Genomic DNA, 16,195 nt, shown 5'->3' with positions numbered 1-16,195 from the left:
GAATATCCCGCTTCAATGGCAGTTGATAGTGACTCACTTTAAAGCTTAAAAAAAAATTACCCCAAAGTATCATTAAAGTACTCCATGCAAATTGTGAGTCTTCTGAAGGAATTTTTTTCAGTAATCTTGGTGTCCGCTGCGCACTCATGAGTGTTATTAGGAATCTTGTTCATTGTGGCATGCATGTTCCTGCGGGAATTTGCGTTGATTTGGCGATAAACATTTTTAGGCTACATCCACATTAATCTGGAAAAATATGAAAAAACAAACAAACAAAAACCATCCAGACTGCCATTTTCAAACGTTTTCCAAAAGTTGCTCATCTACACTGATATAGTATGTTTAAAAATGCTTAAATCCCCTCACTGTGTATGCGAAAACAATGTAGGAAGCATGGCTCTGCGTCATTTCCATGTAAGGTCTGAAACGCAATTGTCCGCATGTTCTGCCGCTGGACAGCAATTCTGAGTAAACTTCTGTCTCTTTTAAAGGAATGCAATGTGAAGTTGCTACAAAGTAACAATTATCTTAAACAATGCTATCAAATTACAAAACAGGTACAACAATGCTGCTACAACATGGGCCGAATGGGTTGAATGGATCACATATCTGCATCACATGACAACAAATACATCATAATTTTCTAATATCTCTATTTTCCATGTCCACGCTACAATGTGAAGATGGCCTTTTCAAATGTATCCACTTGGGAGAGCATTTTTGAAAAGCTCAGTTTTTGCTGACTGAACACACCTTTTCAGTGTGGGCGGAAGGCCAAAATGTAGCAAAATGAATGCGTTTTCAAACAGAAACGTATCAGTGTGAAAGTGGCCTTAGTAAATTATTACAAAATTTTCATTTTTGGCTGAACTGTTCTATAATAGAAAGATTCACAAAAATAGTTCCTGCTCTCTGAGATAAAAATTATGACAATTCGCAAAGCTAGAAAAACTCATGTGCACAGTATTCCAAATTAAGCCTTCGTAATCTTTCATAAAAATTTCATGATTGTTCCACCTCTGGAACCACTTTTCAGCTGGTGTCACCAAGTTCTTTTATTTTCCTTCCCCTAAATCCACCTTTCATTACAGAATTAAAATGGCTTGCAAATGATATTTCATGTTGATTTGACCAATTATGAGCTGAGCCGATGAAAGAGCCATCTAAATACAATTAACACAAGAACAACTGACAATACGAAAGAGTCCCCCATATCATGTGACCCTTGAGCTTTCTCTTTGTTTAGGATGAAAATCTATGGACAGAGGAGATTTGTGTACTGAAACTCACCTAGGTAGGGGGCAGGAGCCATTTTGAGGGATCTGATGTGCTCCCTCATGCGGTTATATTTCTCCTCCTTTGACGTCAGTAAGTCCAGCCTCTCAAAGTTGGCCTTGTCTTTTCGACTGATCAACTGTACAGAATGCAGGACAACAAACAAGAAACAAACAGGTAATTAGTTCAGCAAATGATGAACAACAAAGGGCTATTTCTCAACTGTGAAACATCTAAATCAAGCCAATGTAATGTTTGCCATCTGCAAACACATTGAAAGTGAAAAGGCAAGACATAACTTATCGGGAGGCTAATGTTAGGAGAGAAGTTCCAAGATCTCAGGGCCTAAACTCCAGATGCACTCCAGACAAACAAACATGTGCTGATGGCACAGGATATATTTCTCATTTATGGGAAGAGCATAGTCATATGAAAAAGACTCTAGCATCTAGAAGGCCTTTATGAGTGGCATAAATTCACCCAACACATTCATACAGCACATGTTTTACTGAATAACATCAGTGGGGATGACATTTTCACCATGCCTGTTAGGATTAACCAAAGGCTCATTAACTAAAGAATTCCATCATCTTTGGCTTTGTTGAATTAAATGTTGCACTGAATTTCCACAAAGTAGTTAAAACATGCTCTTCTAGTTCTAAACAGATGTTACGCTCCTCTCTCAACACTTCTGCAGGTTTGATCAGTGAGGAAGTGTTGTCCAAACAATGCAAGCAGCAGATGCATCTGCTGTGAGTCATTGCTGAATGTTGCCTAAAATAACAACAAAATAAACAAAACAGAATAAAATGAAACATTTTTTTTTCCTTTGCAAATTAGCACAAAGCGCCACCCAATTGAAACAATAGGAACTATGCTGGTTACGTGCAGATTTAATGGGAAATAACCATCCTATCGGAAAATTTAAAAAAGCGAATGCATCTACATACACAAGAACCAGTGCTTGAAGTAGGCGGGTCCTCAACGTTATGCAGTACCTGCACTTCTATGATTTAGTCAACATAGTACCGGCAGTTTTTCTTGAGTACCACCACTTCTTAGAGTCTCCCGGTATGATGTAATTTATTTTTTCTTCTATTTAATGTAAGACAGTGATTCGATGAGGCCCGCCAATCACTTTTATCTGACCCTCCGACTGATTTTGATAAAACCGCTGTAAACCTCTGAGTGCTCTCTGCGCAAAACTCACCGGTGAGTTTTACAACACTCAGCAGCACATGCAACAGAATCAGTGGTCTTCAAAAGCAATCTGTCCGTGGTCTTTTCTGTAATGCTCGTAAAAAAGTGACACCATGAAGCATCACTGAACCTGCATACATGCATATATCCTGACTGTGTTTGGTTCTACTGTATATACAGTTGTGTGTCAGCGTTGTCAACAGGCCTGGTTCTACGGGGGTGCTTTTGGGTACTAAGCAAACGAACGTTGGAGCACCCTCAGTTGAATATTGGAAAATCAGCAAGTGTGATGCCTATTAAGAGAATTGCAATAAAAAACATGAACAATGAGTTAAAGTATTAGGCCTACAATTAGAATAATTAGTCAAATTTGCTATTGTGAAATCTTAGGCCCTCAAGCTTTAACACATGGCCATGAATGGTTTTCAGTGTCGAGATAATGTTCCTTCTGCGCTGTGCGCTTGTCACACGGCCACCTCAAAATCCACGAACCACAATTTCATGTACTGCACACAAAAAAAAGATAGTGACAGAAACTAAGAAGCTATCAAATAAAATGCTAGAAATGATTATTTTTGCCTTAAATGTCTGTGAATATCTAGGTGCTTGTCTTCTAGAGGACGAGTTTTAAGAGAGGTGAGCTGAAAAACACTAAACATTACAATTAAGACAAGGATGTTTCAAGGAGATTTAAATTTGCTCAATGCTAAAGGTTAATCTGTCTTATACAGCATGCACATGGAATTCCCACAGACCATTCACTGCAAGTATGATACGTATTGCTGCAAAAATGGCAAGAAAATCCATTCTGACTGATATGCTTTATGCAACTCTTGTGAGACAGGTGTGCAGGTTTTTATCAGTTCATCAGGTAACAAAGTTTTGTATAAAAGTTACCAGACTGCTACACCTCGGAAGTACTAGTCTAAGAGGCATATTCACTAAACAGTTGCGCCACTTTTGCGCATGGTATTTAAGCACAAAAACCTGCATCTTATTCACTAATCACCCGCAATCTATTTTAGGAGGCGCAATCAGCACTGAAATTGCGCCGCATCTTGATTATTTAAATGAAGTCATTATCATTCCTTTCCGTGCAAACACGCATCCTTCTATGTAAATTAGGCTCATTGTAGATTGTGCTTCATTAAAAAAAATTCCTGGCACAATTTAGATTGCGCTATTACCGCCAAATGAAAGTAGGTGGTAAAGTGTATTTTATTTAAAAGAGATGTCTGTGAACATTTACAACCTATTATATCAGCAGTAACCAATCAAATAATCATTAAATGATGGAGAATAGCATTATAACCTGGCATGTATGCAGATGCACGGTGTCGTCAAGCGCACATTCTGCATGTTTAAGAGATGATCCAGATGATCAAAGTGATGCTGTACAGTCCCGACAGGGTGTGTCAGATACAGTTGTGCTCAGAAACGGACCACAAGATCAGAATTGTGGGTGCAAATTGCGCTCAGCAGCGATTTTGCCTGATCTGCATAATTTCTTTAGTGAATGGGGGGCTAAACCAGCACAGAGAGCGCGTGCAAAATTTTTTTTATAATTCTTAATTCATTCTAATGAATCTGCCCCTAAAACTTTTTATTAGATTTGCCAAAGCTTGCAGAGTTTATGCCACTGAATCTTTGAAAGATATTAAAGAATAGCTACTATTTGAAGCAGATTAAGTGATTACCACTTAGCATCCATTAACTACTGGTTTGTTAAGGTTAGGTCATGTTTGCTCCTCAGCCAGAACTTACTGTTTTAATGTAAATAAACACATATTATTAACAGTTTTGTTAATCGTCGTCCCGCCTCTGAGGGCTGTCCTTCAGCTAGGCTCACGACGGGAGTGGGCAGGAGAGAGAAGATGCACATAATCAATAAGCCTTGTTTGGGAAGCGGGGTGGAACGAGGCACACCTGATGTGTGTTTGGCCTCATCACCACTGCCAAATATACATAGAGCGCACCTCGGGAAGCCGGTTTCTATCTCCTTGTGTGCACACACTGGCGTCCTCACAGATCCAGAAGCAGAGCAGGAAGGGTTCTGGCCGAATTAGATGCATGCCGGACCCGCACCCCCGGAGTGAATTAGATGCGATGGTGGGAAATTGAAGCAGGCGTCGCAGTTGATGGGTCCCCTCGCATACACCGTGGCCCTGGGAAGACAGGCCACCGAGAAGACACAGCCCCCCCATGCGCCACGGACCAATGAGGGGAGCGTGTGTGGCCGCCGGACCCCGCCCACATCCTGGATCCTCCTCTGGTCACTCCTCATTCTACATGACGCCCCCTTTCACCGTGAGGATACCAGATTCCCCTTTATTTTGGACAATTTTCCCCCTGGACACTGTTTTCCCCTTTTTATTAACATTTTATGTTTTATTTACAATCAAAGTGTTGGGTAAGGAAAAAAAAAATTGGCCTCAGTTAAGTTTTTATCTGGATAATCTTGCCCCTGCAAGAAAGTTGAAGAGCCCTGCCATAGCCTATAGGCTACTGTAGTATAAAACCCCAAGTTTATTGAACATATACCGTTCAAAAGTATAGGGTCACTTACACATTCTCTCTTTCTTTCTTTTTTTATTTATTTTTCACATTTTAGAATAATAGTAAAGTCATCACAACTATGGAATAATAGAAATAGAAATATGGGAATTATGTTGTGACTAAATAAATCCAAAATAAGTAAAAACTAGGTTATATTTTAGTACCTTCAAAGTGCCTAGATTTTGCAGAAATGTACTCTTGGCATTTTCTCAACCAACTTCTTGAGGTATCACCCTGGGATGCTTTTAAACAGTATTGAAGGAGTTCCCATCTATATGATTTGGGGACCCCAATGGGACCACCTCCGCCGGGTATCCCCCCGCGGACCTCCCATTCCCCAGCACGCTTGTCTGCCCTGATCAGGCTTCCGGATGAGTCTGCCGGCTCATCTCACGGCGAGTTCGACCTCTAGTTCGGAGCCCGTGAAGCTGATGAGCTCTCGAGCACAGCATCGGAGAGCTGGCTTGTCCAGTCAGATGCAGAAGCCTCAGCTGGGCTACCCCCTTCGGGGATGATTGCCCAGTCACAGGCTGATGTAGAGATGACAGACATGATTTCCCGGGCGGCCGCGAGCATCGGGCTAGAGTGGAACACTCCGCTCTCCCCTGAACCCTCGCGGCTCGATGATTGGTTCCTGGGCTCGCGGCGCCGCTCAAAGCAGCCACGCCCCGCTCCAGTGCCTTTCTTCCCGGAAGTGCACGAGGAGCTGACAAAATCATGGGAGGCACCTTTTACTGCCCGGTCCCAATTTCTCAGTTCCCCCGCCCTCACTACCCTCGATGGCGGGGCAGCCAGGAGCTATACGGCGATTCTCCCGGTGGATAAGGTGATCGCGGTGCACCTATGCCCACAGAGCACCGCCATCTGGCGTGGACGCCCAAAGCTTCTGTCCAAGCCCTGTAAGTTCACGTCGTCCCTGATGGCCAAAGCCTACAGCGCTGCTGGACAAGCTGCCTCTGCCCTGCACGCCATGGCTCTCCTGCAGGTCCACCAAGCCAAGGTGCTAAAAGAACTGCACGAGGGTAGTTCCGCCCCAGATCTGATGCAGGAACTGCGCTCGGCAACCGACCTCGCTCTCCGAGTGACCTAGGTCATAGCGCAGTCTCTCGGACAGACGATGTCCACATTAATGGTGCAGGAGGGCCACCTTTGGCTCAACCTGGTCGAGATGGGTGAGATCGACAAGACACAGTTCCTTGCTGCCCCTATCTCCCAGGCTGGCCTATTCTGCGACACAGTCAAGGACTTTGCCCAGCAGTTCTCGACGGTGAAGCAGCAGACGGAGGCTATCCGGCATATCCTGCCCCAGCGTGGCTCAAGATCCCACACCCCGTCTGCTCGTCGCCAAGGGCCCGGCCCCGGTGTGGAGCCCACCGCAGGAAGCAGACGCCACCAATCTCAAGGCTGGCTGCCAAGAACCACGAAGGTCATCAAAGCGCCCGAGACGGTCGACGAAACCCACTGCCTTGGAGCTGGTAGTATGACCACTCCATTCCCCGGTGGAGGGCCAGGTGGAGGATCTTTTGTTGCCTTTTCATTTGATTTCGCCACATGCCCAAGTGGCTGCGGTACCCAACAGTTCAGCAAAAGAGCGGTTTCCTCCATCCCTGGGTCACATACCCGCTGTGCACGGTCGTCATCACGACCACCGTCCACCTTTTTTCCCTTGCAGGATTGGCGTTCCAGCAGCAGTCTCCCCACCCCTGCGTGCCCAGCTGTGGCACATATCCGCCCCTGATGTGACTGTCTCCACGGGCTGCGAGGACAGGCCTCTTCCTCCCCCATCCCAGGCTGTTCCAGGGGTGGTCACAAGGAGCCAGGTAAGTGCTTCAATGTCCCTAGACTCAGCACGGGCACGACATGGTGTGGCACCTCGAGCTCCACCCTGCCACGAGGTCCCACCTGCCGGTACATCCGACAAGGTTGTCCCTTTGGTCCCCCTCACGTGGAACTTGGATGCATAGCTTGCGCTTTCCAATCTGTCGCGATGGCTGGTCCGGACCGTCCGACTCGGCTACGCGATTCAGTTCTCCAGGCATCCGCCCAGGTTCAGCAGTATCCACTTCACCTTGAAGGAAGAAAACGGTGCTACCTTGCGCACGGAGATCGCCAACCTCCAACGGAAGGGTGCGATACAACCTGTCCCTCCGGCTGAGATGAAGAGGGGTTTTACAACCCCTGCTTCATCGTACCGAAAAAAGGCGGTGGGTTGTGGCCAATCTTGGACCTGTGAGTACTGAACCGGGCTTTACACAGACTCCCGTTCAAGATGCTGACGCAAAAACGCATTCTGGCGAGTGTCCGGCATCAAGATTGGTTCGCAGCGGTAGATCTGAAGGACGCGTACTTTCACATCTCGATTCTACCTCGACACAGACCCTTCCTCCGGTTTGCATTCGAGAGTCAGGCATATCAGTACAAGGTCCTCCCTTTCAGCCTGTCCTTGTCCCCTCGTGTCTTCACGAAGGTCGCAGAGGCAGCTCTTGCCCCGATACGGAAGGTGGGCATTCACATTCTCAACTATCTTGACGACTGGCTAATCCTAGCTCACTCTTGGGACATGTTGTGTGCACACAGGGACTTGGTGCTCTCGCACCTCAGCCGATTAGGGATCGGGTCAACTGGGAAAAGAGCAAGCTCCTCCCGGTTCAGAGCATCTCTTTTCTTGGTTTGGAGTTGGACTCTGTTGGAGTCTGTGCTGACCTGTTTGAAGGCGTTCAAACAGAAAACAGTGGATCCACTGAAACTTTTTCAGAGGCTCCTGGGGCATATGGTATCCTCAGCAGTGGCCACCCCGCTTGGGTTGATGCATATGAGACCGCTTCAGCACTGGCTTCAGACTCGAGTCCCGAGATGGGCATGGCGCCACGGGACACATCGTGTGGTCATCACGCCGGTCTGTCACCGTCTCTTCAGCCCTTGGACCGACCTCTCGTTTCTATGGGCAGGCGTTCCTCTAGAGCAGGTCTCCAGGTGCGTCGTGGTCACGAAAGACGCCTACAAAACGGGCTGGGGCGCTGTTTGCAATGGGCACGCAGCCACGGCTTATGGACGGGCCCGCGGCTGCATTGGCACATCAACTGCCTCGAGTTGCTGGCAATTCTGCTCGCCCTGTGGAGGTTCCGGCCATTGATCCAGGTAAAGCATGTGTTAGTTCGGACAGACAACAAGGCAACGGTAGCATATGTCAACCGCCAAGGCGGTCTGCGCTCTCGTTGTATGTCACAACTCACCCACCGTCTCCTCCTCTGGAGTCAGCAGCACCTCAATTCGCTGTGAGCCACTCACATCCCGGGCGACCTCAACACTGCAGCAGACATGCTGACACGGCAGGTTACCCTCAGGGGAGAGTGGAGACTCCACCCTCAGGTGGTCCAGCTGATCTAGAGTCGATTCAGACAGGCACAGGTAGACCTGTTCGCCTCCCAAGAACCTTTCCACTGCCCGCTCTGGTACGCCCTGACCGAGGCACCTCTCGGCATAGACGCGCTGGCACACAGCTGGCCCCCTGGCCTGCACAAATATGCGTTTCCCCCAGTAAGCCTACTTGCACAGACTCTGTGCAAGGTCAGGGAGGACGAGGAGCAGGTCGTCCTGGTAGCACCCTACTGGCCCACCCAGACGTGGTTCTCGGACCTCATGCTCCTCGCGATAGCCCCCCCAGCGAATTCCCCTGATGAAGGACCTTCTTTCTCAGGGACGGGCACCATCTAGCACCTGCGGTGGTAGACATGATCACTCAGTCTTGGGCCCCCTCTACAAGGCACCTGTATGCCTTTAAGTGGCATCTGTTTACAGTATAATTAAATATATAAAATATAATTAAATTACTAATTAATATTATATATTTTATAAATTATTTCCCCTCCTTAGTTCTTTCATGCACTTTTACAGTATGGAACAAACTATATGTATTGGAACAAACTATTTGTATGTAAAAACACATTTTGTGTGAATGTTACCATCCAAAATGCCAATTAATTAAGGGGATTTTTTTACTCTAACACCAAACACAGAACAATTATTAACATAAAAGACAACATTAATCAAACTATATATGTAAACTGTACACAGTTTCAAGCAATGCAGTTAGGGAATTTAAGTTGAACTGACAATAAAATTAATCACTTTAGATGTTGGCCTAAATATCACCTTAAAAATTTACCTTGATGATATAAATCAGTCTTCATCAATGAGCCTCAACTCATTCATTTCGAGTTGAACTTGAAAGCTTTAGCAACAGAGCGACAGAAGAGTGAAGGTTTTTCAATTGTCAAAGGAAGTGGTGAGGATTTTAGTTTGTTTTAAAATGCGCCAAGAGTTAGACTGTGATGCTATCAATCAGGGAGTTTTAATTTGGTCTGGAAATTATAGTATTATGACACAGACTAAAAAACTGCCACAGATTGGAGACTGCTTAGGAAAACTTATTACAAAGACATAAATGATGAAGAGAGTACATTTTAACTGCACTTATCTGTTTCATTGAATGTGATTTCCATCTGTGTGTATGTGTGTATGTGTGTGTGTGTGTGTCTATGACCTCAACAGCCATACGCTGTAATTTTTTGCCTAAGTTACAGCCACCAAAGCAAAAGGCATTGTCTGTTCTCCTTTATCAAGCCTCCATCACCTGGTAGCATGACCACAGAAGCAGTCAGTCTCCCCCGAAAACACGAAACTTGAAAGGCTGCCACCGTGGCACACACCCAAAGCTGCATTACTCATACCATAGACACATACACAGTGCTAAACAATTCCACTGAGGGTGATAAAAGTGAAGAGTTTTCTTCAACCACTCACATCTTTATTTTATTTTATTTTATTTTGCAGTAACACATGACTGACTTCGATTACAGAACGGACCTCATGGAGGCCAACACTGGGTTTGCTGTCTCTCTGTAGCTGCTCCAGATAGCAGTTAAAGCCTCCATACATCAGTGGCTGTAAAGATGGGGTGGCATTGGGCTCAGGGGTGCGTTAGGAGGTTTCCACTTAGCCTGCATTTTGCTGACAGGGATGAGCCATTTAGCAATAAAGTACAATGTTAAAGGAACAGTTCACCCCAAAATGGAAATTCAGTCATTATTTACTCACACTCATGTTTTTCAACATGTATTGTTAAAAAAAAAAAATCACCTTCCATGGAAAAAATAACAGCGTACAGGTTTGAGACAACATTATGCTGACAGAATTTTCATTTTTGGGTGAACTATTCCTTTAAGAGCTCTTAATGCCAGTACATCCCATTTGTGTCTTTTTTTTTTTTTTTTTTTTCAGGATAAAAAAACATAAGCAGAAAGGAGAATTAATTATTAGTAAACAGAAGGAGAAGGCTGGTAAAAAGAGTAACAACAAAAAAAAAAGAAATGTAAAGGGAATGACCGGGTGGACAAGAACTGCTGAGAAGATAGAAAATTGTCATAAGGACAAGACCTGATACACTGAGAGATTGCTGGAGTATAAACAGAAATAAAGGGGCCACCAGTCTCACTGTCAACAAGCCCTCTCATCGGGTATCTCTTCTACAAAATCTTCACCTCTCTCCTCCTCTCTGTTAAACTATTATACCATGGGTCTGTTAAATGCTTGATTCTGATTGGTTCACGGACGTTCTAAAGTGTGCAATTATTTTTCAAGGAAACGCACGGCTATAAAGTATTTCCAGGTCTTGACCGCATAACGGTTCCATATCACTTCGCCAAATTATTTCAGTCATTTCAAAGAGCCCTACAGGCTACCACAGCAAAATATCAAATTAAAACAAAGTCATTGGTTAAAGTAAATTGGTTAAGAACGTCAAAACAATGTCTAAAATATCCTACATTTATTTCAACACACATACGCTCGCACACACACACATACACTTGCACTCGCACACACACACTCGCACACACACATATACGCTCGCACACACACATTTATTTCAACACACATAAGCTCACACACACACACACACACACACACACACAACCTTTTTACTCCTATGCCGAAAAGCAGCGCATCTTCCGTTGCTAGTTCTAACGTGACGTTTTCGAATTAGCAATGAAGGCTTGAGCTGTATCAAAGCTAGATACACTTGATCAATACAATAGTTTCTATATTATCTGAAATATCTGTGTGATAAACCCTTGCGTTCCCCCTCTCTCACACACACACTGCCACACTCATGGACACACAGACATTATATGCGTAACGCACACACTTAAGGACCAAACATACTCGTGAGAGAAAAACGTAATGTCAGCGCACTCCTGCATCTCAGTGGGGATGAAAAAAGTTATTAAGGTTTACAACGGGAATATGGCGACACGCATCTTGGAGATTTTGAAGCGATGTTACTTCTGACAAGAGCTGCAACAAAAAAAGGTAATTCCAGAAGCGAGAAATCTAATTTTCTGAGTTTCTCTCTTTCGATCCATCACACACTAACTCACATGTGCACAAACGCACTAACTTGTTACTCCAGTAAGTCCTCCAGTAAAGCCTCACAATCCTCCGCTGCTAGTTCTAACGTGACGTTTTTGAATTAGCAATGACGGCTCGGACTGTATTAAAGTAAGATGTTGAATCTGTGGCGAAAGAAAGTAGTTCCTCTCATAAAAGCATTTTAGGGACGAAAACCAGAAAATGTCATGAGATAAAACCCTGAACGAAGTCTTAAGGAGTGGTAACCGTGGTATAAGCAGAATAATTGACTCCGGCCTATTAAATTGTTTAAAAATAATGCACACCCCAGGTGTAATGGTCACTCTGCTGCGCATCGTGACCGCATTACCACCTCGGGTGTGCATTATTTTTAAACAATTTAACAGTCTGTGGTCAGTTATTCCTTACTTATTATCTCCCTTCTCCAAACCATTAAGGCCCAAACATACTCTATGCAACGTGAACGCAGACACACGTCGTTGCATTGTGAAATTTGTCAGCGCTCAATTCATAATCCAATGCAAGTACATGCTGCATTCTCAGCATTGCTGCAAGCGGCGCTAAAGCGGATTGTCTTCTTTCAATCAACTGTCATGGCAGACTCGGGCAGCAATTTGAGTTGAATCTTTTCGAAAAATATATAAAACCTTTTGTTCCCAATCCATTCAAACAAACTTGTTTTTTCTCTGTGTCTCTCCCCACTCCTCAACTATCGACTCATTTACCACATCCGGGCTGCATCTGAAAACTGACTTGCTGCCTAATCAGTTAATGGCTTAACTGACAGCTGTTTTGAATTAATGGAACTCTTAAGGAACTGGTCTCCAAACAGTTTGAAAAGCACCTTATTTTCATCCTGCTTCTGTATACAGCCTCTGAAGGCAGCATTTTCCTGGTTTCGGATATGGAGCTATAAAATACCAGTTTCGGACGCAGCACCAGTTTCGTGGCCATACCTAAAAAAAATCTATTGCCCTCTTGTGGTCTGAGGTTTGTTACCGCCAGAGCAACGCAAGGGCGCACGTAATGTATGTCCAACGAGACCACGTGTTGGCCATGCTTGGCAAGCACTCGAGTCTGTGTTTGCATAATTGCGTGAAGTATGTTTCGGTATTTAGTTCTCACTCTTTTCACATCTTCATGCTTGTGCTTTAATTATAAAGTAATTACATAGCAAAGTGCTTTTTAAATAGTTTTAGATGGAGTACAGCATGTCACACCGCAGGTAAACTTCCCAAAAGTATCCATTATATGCATGCATCACCAATGGCATACCAAGATCAGCTCTCATTTTCCTGACTCCACAACCTGAACAGAACTAACCATTAAAAGTACTGGATATAAGGATAAAGACACAAATAGAATTGGTTTCGACCATACTGTATGTTCCAAAATTTATACTATAGGGCTGTCCTCCTCCATTGCATCCCCACTGGGAAATCAGAAGTCAACCTTCAAATAAGTGGAAATGAGGCCTTGAAGTCAAGCGGTTCAGAAATTGGCTGGAACAAATGACAAAGAATTACGCACTCTGGTTTGTGCCATAAGCAATGAAACATAAATCATTTGCTCAGCAAGACCTTAAACAGTCATTCTAGTCTGACAGAACAGTCAGCAAATACATGCAAGTGCCTTTTCATTATTAACAAGTCAACAAATGAAATGTTTAAATCTACAATCAAAACTGGCCTACAGTTGACTGTGAAGATTGTCTTGGACTCCTGAAAGCTTCCAGAATAATGGAAAAGAAACCTCTTAAAACAGGGCTGAGATAAAGTGCAACTATTATTATTATTATTGCAGGTATATTAGTTTCTAATTACATGTAAGAGATAAAATAATAAGGCATAATTCGGACAGGACTAGGTAAACTAGGCCTAAATTTGTGTTTAACAGACAGATTTACAGATTTTAATCCTGTCCAATTGAAATACATCTTATTTTTTCTCACAGAACTTCAATAAAAATAACAGACAACATTAGCTATTTTGTTCCAGCTGACTCAGGGGTTTTCTGAGAAATCGAATGCTGTCCGGATAGGAAAGTCTGTGAATCCGTGATCTCTGATATTGTATTTTTTCACAATACTTCTCATTTATAATGACCTTTGTCAAATTCTGTAAATAAAGCTTATTTTCTCATTGCACTGCCTGGTCCACCTTCATTATGGATTAAAAGCTTTCTGAGTACAATGACAGTTGGTGGTTCAATTGCTGCTGGCATCTCATCTGATGTAAAAACAAAATTAAATCAATAAGGAAAGTCCTATAACAGACTGCTCAGAATGGCTACTCTATTAGCAGTGTCAGATATGATCATAACCATTATTAATTCCTTAGATTTATTACATACATAAAGTAAATAAAAATAGTTCACATCTCATTACAAGCAGCAATATCTGACGACTTGGGAGTGAGAACGAGTTATTTCATTTATAAATGGAGATTCAATGAATGCTATTTTCTTTTGAGACAAAGAACCCTAATATACACTACTAATTCAGCAGGACAGAGACTTCACACCGGTGTTGTAAGCTTTGTCAGTAGAGCATATAGAGTTTAGCCTCACTAATATTTTTTTTTTTTCTTATCTTTTTTCTCGAAAAAAGGCCAAGAGGTTTTTGGACCTCAAACATCGATGATGCAAATGCGTATAAATAGATTTAAAGCTTTGGCAATGGTAAACATAGTCTTGGAAACAGCTCTTTCAAAATTTTCCAAGCCACTTAAATGTTCAGAAAGAGATCAAATGGGTTCATTCTTTCGCTGTCCTCATGCATTCAGACCATCTACTGTGTCTTCTCATCTAGATCTCTGCAAATACGATCAATGGAAATCCAAGAGCACTAGGGCTCTCTGGAGAAATAAACACAAACACAGCATTAGCAGTTAAATTATACAGCAGCAGAACAGCTAGCTTTTGGTGGTTATACACAATAAATCCCCTATAAGTGAACAGAATATTAAATGAGGGTTATCCCTAAGCCTCACTAAATAAAATAACACAAAAAATCTCTCTAGTAGACAATGTGGTGCAGAAGCTACGATACTCTGATACTAAGTATTTCACAAATTAAAAGTTTTGAATATACGATTATATGGTATCAAATGTAAGTGTGGATGCCAATATATTGGTGAAAAAGCCCCAAAAAGCTTTTGAAAATGAACTTTTCAACAAAAGATCAGATACAGTATATTGAACCATTGTATAATGATAAAGGTACTATAAACTGTAAAAATGGAAAGATACTTAAGGCACCATTTGGGGTTCCCCAGCTGTAACACCGATGGAACCCTCTGAAAATCCTCCAGACATACTTTCATTGTTCTGATAAACTTCCTCTTAGTTCCTGCAAGAACTTAAAATACTTTAAGAATGTTTATCAATTCTGATGCCCATTATGCAGACTACTGATTTGCAAGGCTTTCAGAACAGTATTTAATAGTGCACTGCTTCTAATAGTCATTATACACAGATGTATTTTATATTCAGTGATATCAATCATTAATACTCATAACTAATAAAAACAAATGAAACGAGGGACATGATAATCATGCTCTGAAATTCTTCATACAAATAATTGTCTCTGTCCCACAACAAGACAATCTTAATTTCATTTTTTTCCACACACTCCCCATCTTTATTTGTTTATTTCACAGTGTTTCCAGGCAGATGATGTCATGCTTTGACATTCTTTCCATTTTTACTAGGCCTCTAAGCTATGGGTCCATAGTAGGAAGAAAGCAATGTAGCTCACTCAGGCTCACTGAGGCATGTCTGCCGGTAGTAGGGTATGCAGAGTAAGTGTAGCTCTTTCAGGTTTGGTTGGTAGCACAGGGTGCGTGTGAAACCATAAAGAGTCATTCAGCAGGTTTTCCTGTGTTATGGTACATTGAGTTTAAGGAGAGCATGTAGGCTGATTGAATTCACAGGAATGTGTGGGTATCTCTGTATGTGCATGTGTATGAGAAAGTTGGCACAAAGGGAAAGATAATCTAAATATCCTTCTGATTGTTTTGAAGTATCAAAGGGGGGGGGGGGGTGTAATGTCGTTTAAAACTGAAGTGTTTAATTTATGTGCCACAAAACAGAATTGCAAAAATAAGGTTTGTTTTCAATGTTGTCAATGTTGCTGTAACAGGCTGAGTTGTCTTTTTATATTAAGCTGTGATAGGAGAATGTCTTTAATATAAAAAATAAAAAATACACATATTCGCTTTAATGTGTATGGACAGAATAAAAACAAAATTAACTGGATTTTTTATGAGACTTTCCTTAATCTTGATCATATACAGTAATCATACATCTGGTTTAGACAAAAAGGTGATTTTGATTAGAAATATACAGTAAACACTTAAAAAAAATAGAAGTGAAGTTTTTGTTGTTGTTATCCCTCTTTAATTTCCATTTTTTGGTCAAGTTTCAATACAATGTCACAATTGTACTAAATTACATTTTAAAAGTATTTACGAGTCAAATAAAATGTGTGAAATGACATGAGAATAGGACTTATATTGAACTGAACTGTGATTTTAAGATGAGAAAATGCTTACAGTTCTATTGGTTGGAGAAATGATGATATATTCTAGATGAATGGGTCTGTTATAATCTTTATTGTATTTATTTGACAGTCATTCGGAAAAGCAATGGGTCCTCTTTTCTGTTCTGATAAAGCCCTGATGTAATAATGAATGGGAAAAGAAAAAAAAATTAAAAAAAAAATAAATAAATATAT

At 42.3% G+C, this 16,195-nt stretch overlaps 1 pseudogene; it reads right to left on the bottom strand.

The window, feature by feature from the left end:
- LOC127424601 (ras-specific guanine nucleotide-releasing factor RalGPS1-like) overlaps positions 1-16,195 on the bottom strand; it is a 176,305-nt pseudogene that overhangs the window by 116,265 nt on the left and 43,845 nt on the right.

The sequence above is a fragment of the Myxocyprinus asiaticus genome, chromosome 33 (genome assembly GCF_019703515.2).
Source record: "Myxocyprinus asiaticus isolate MX2 ecotype Aquarium Trade chromosome 33, UBuf_Myxa_2, whole genome shotgun sequence".
NCBI classification, from domain to species: domain Eukaryota; kingdom Metazoa; phylum Chordata; class Actinopteri; order Cypriniformes; family Catostomidae; genus Myxocyprinus; species Myxocyprinus asiaticus.
This window is presented reverse-complemented; position numbering and strand designations above follow the sequence as displayed.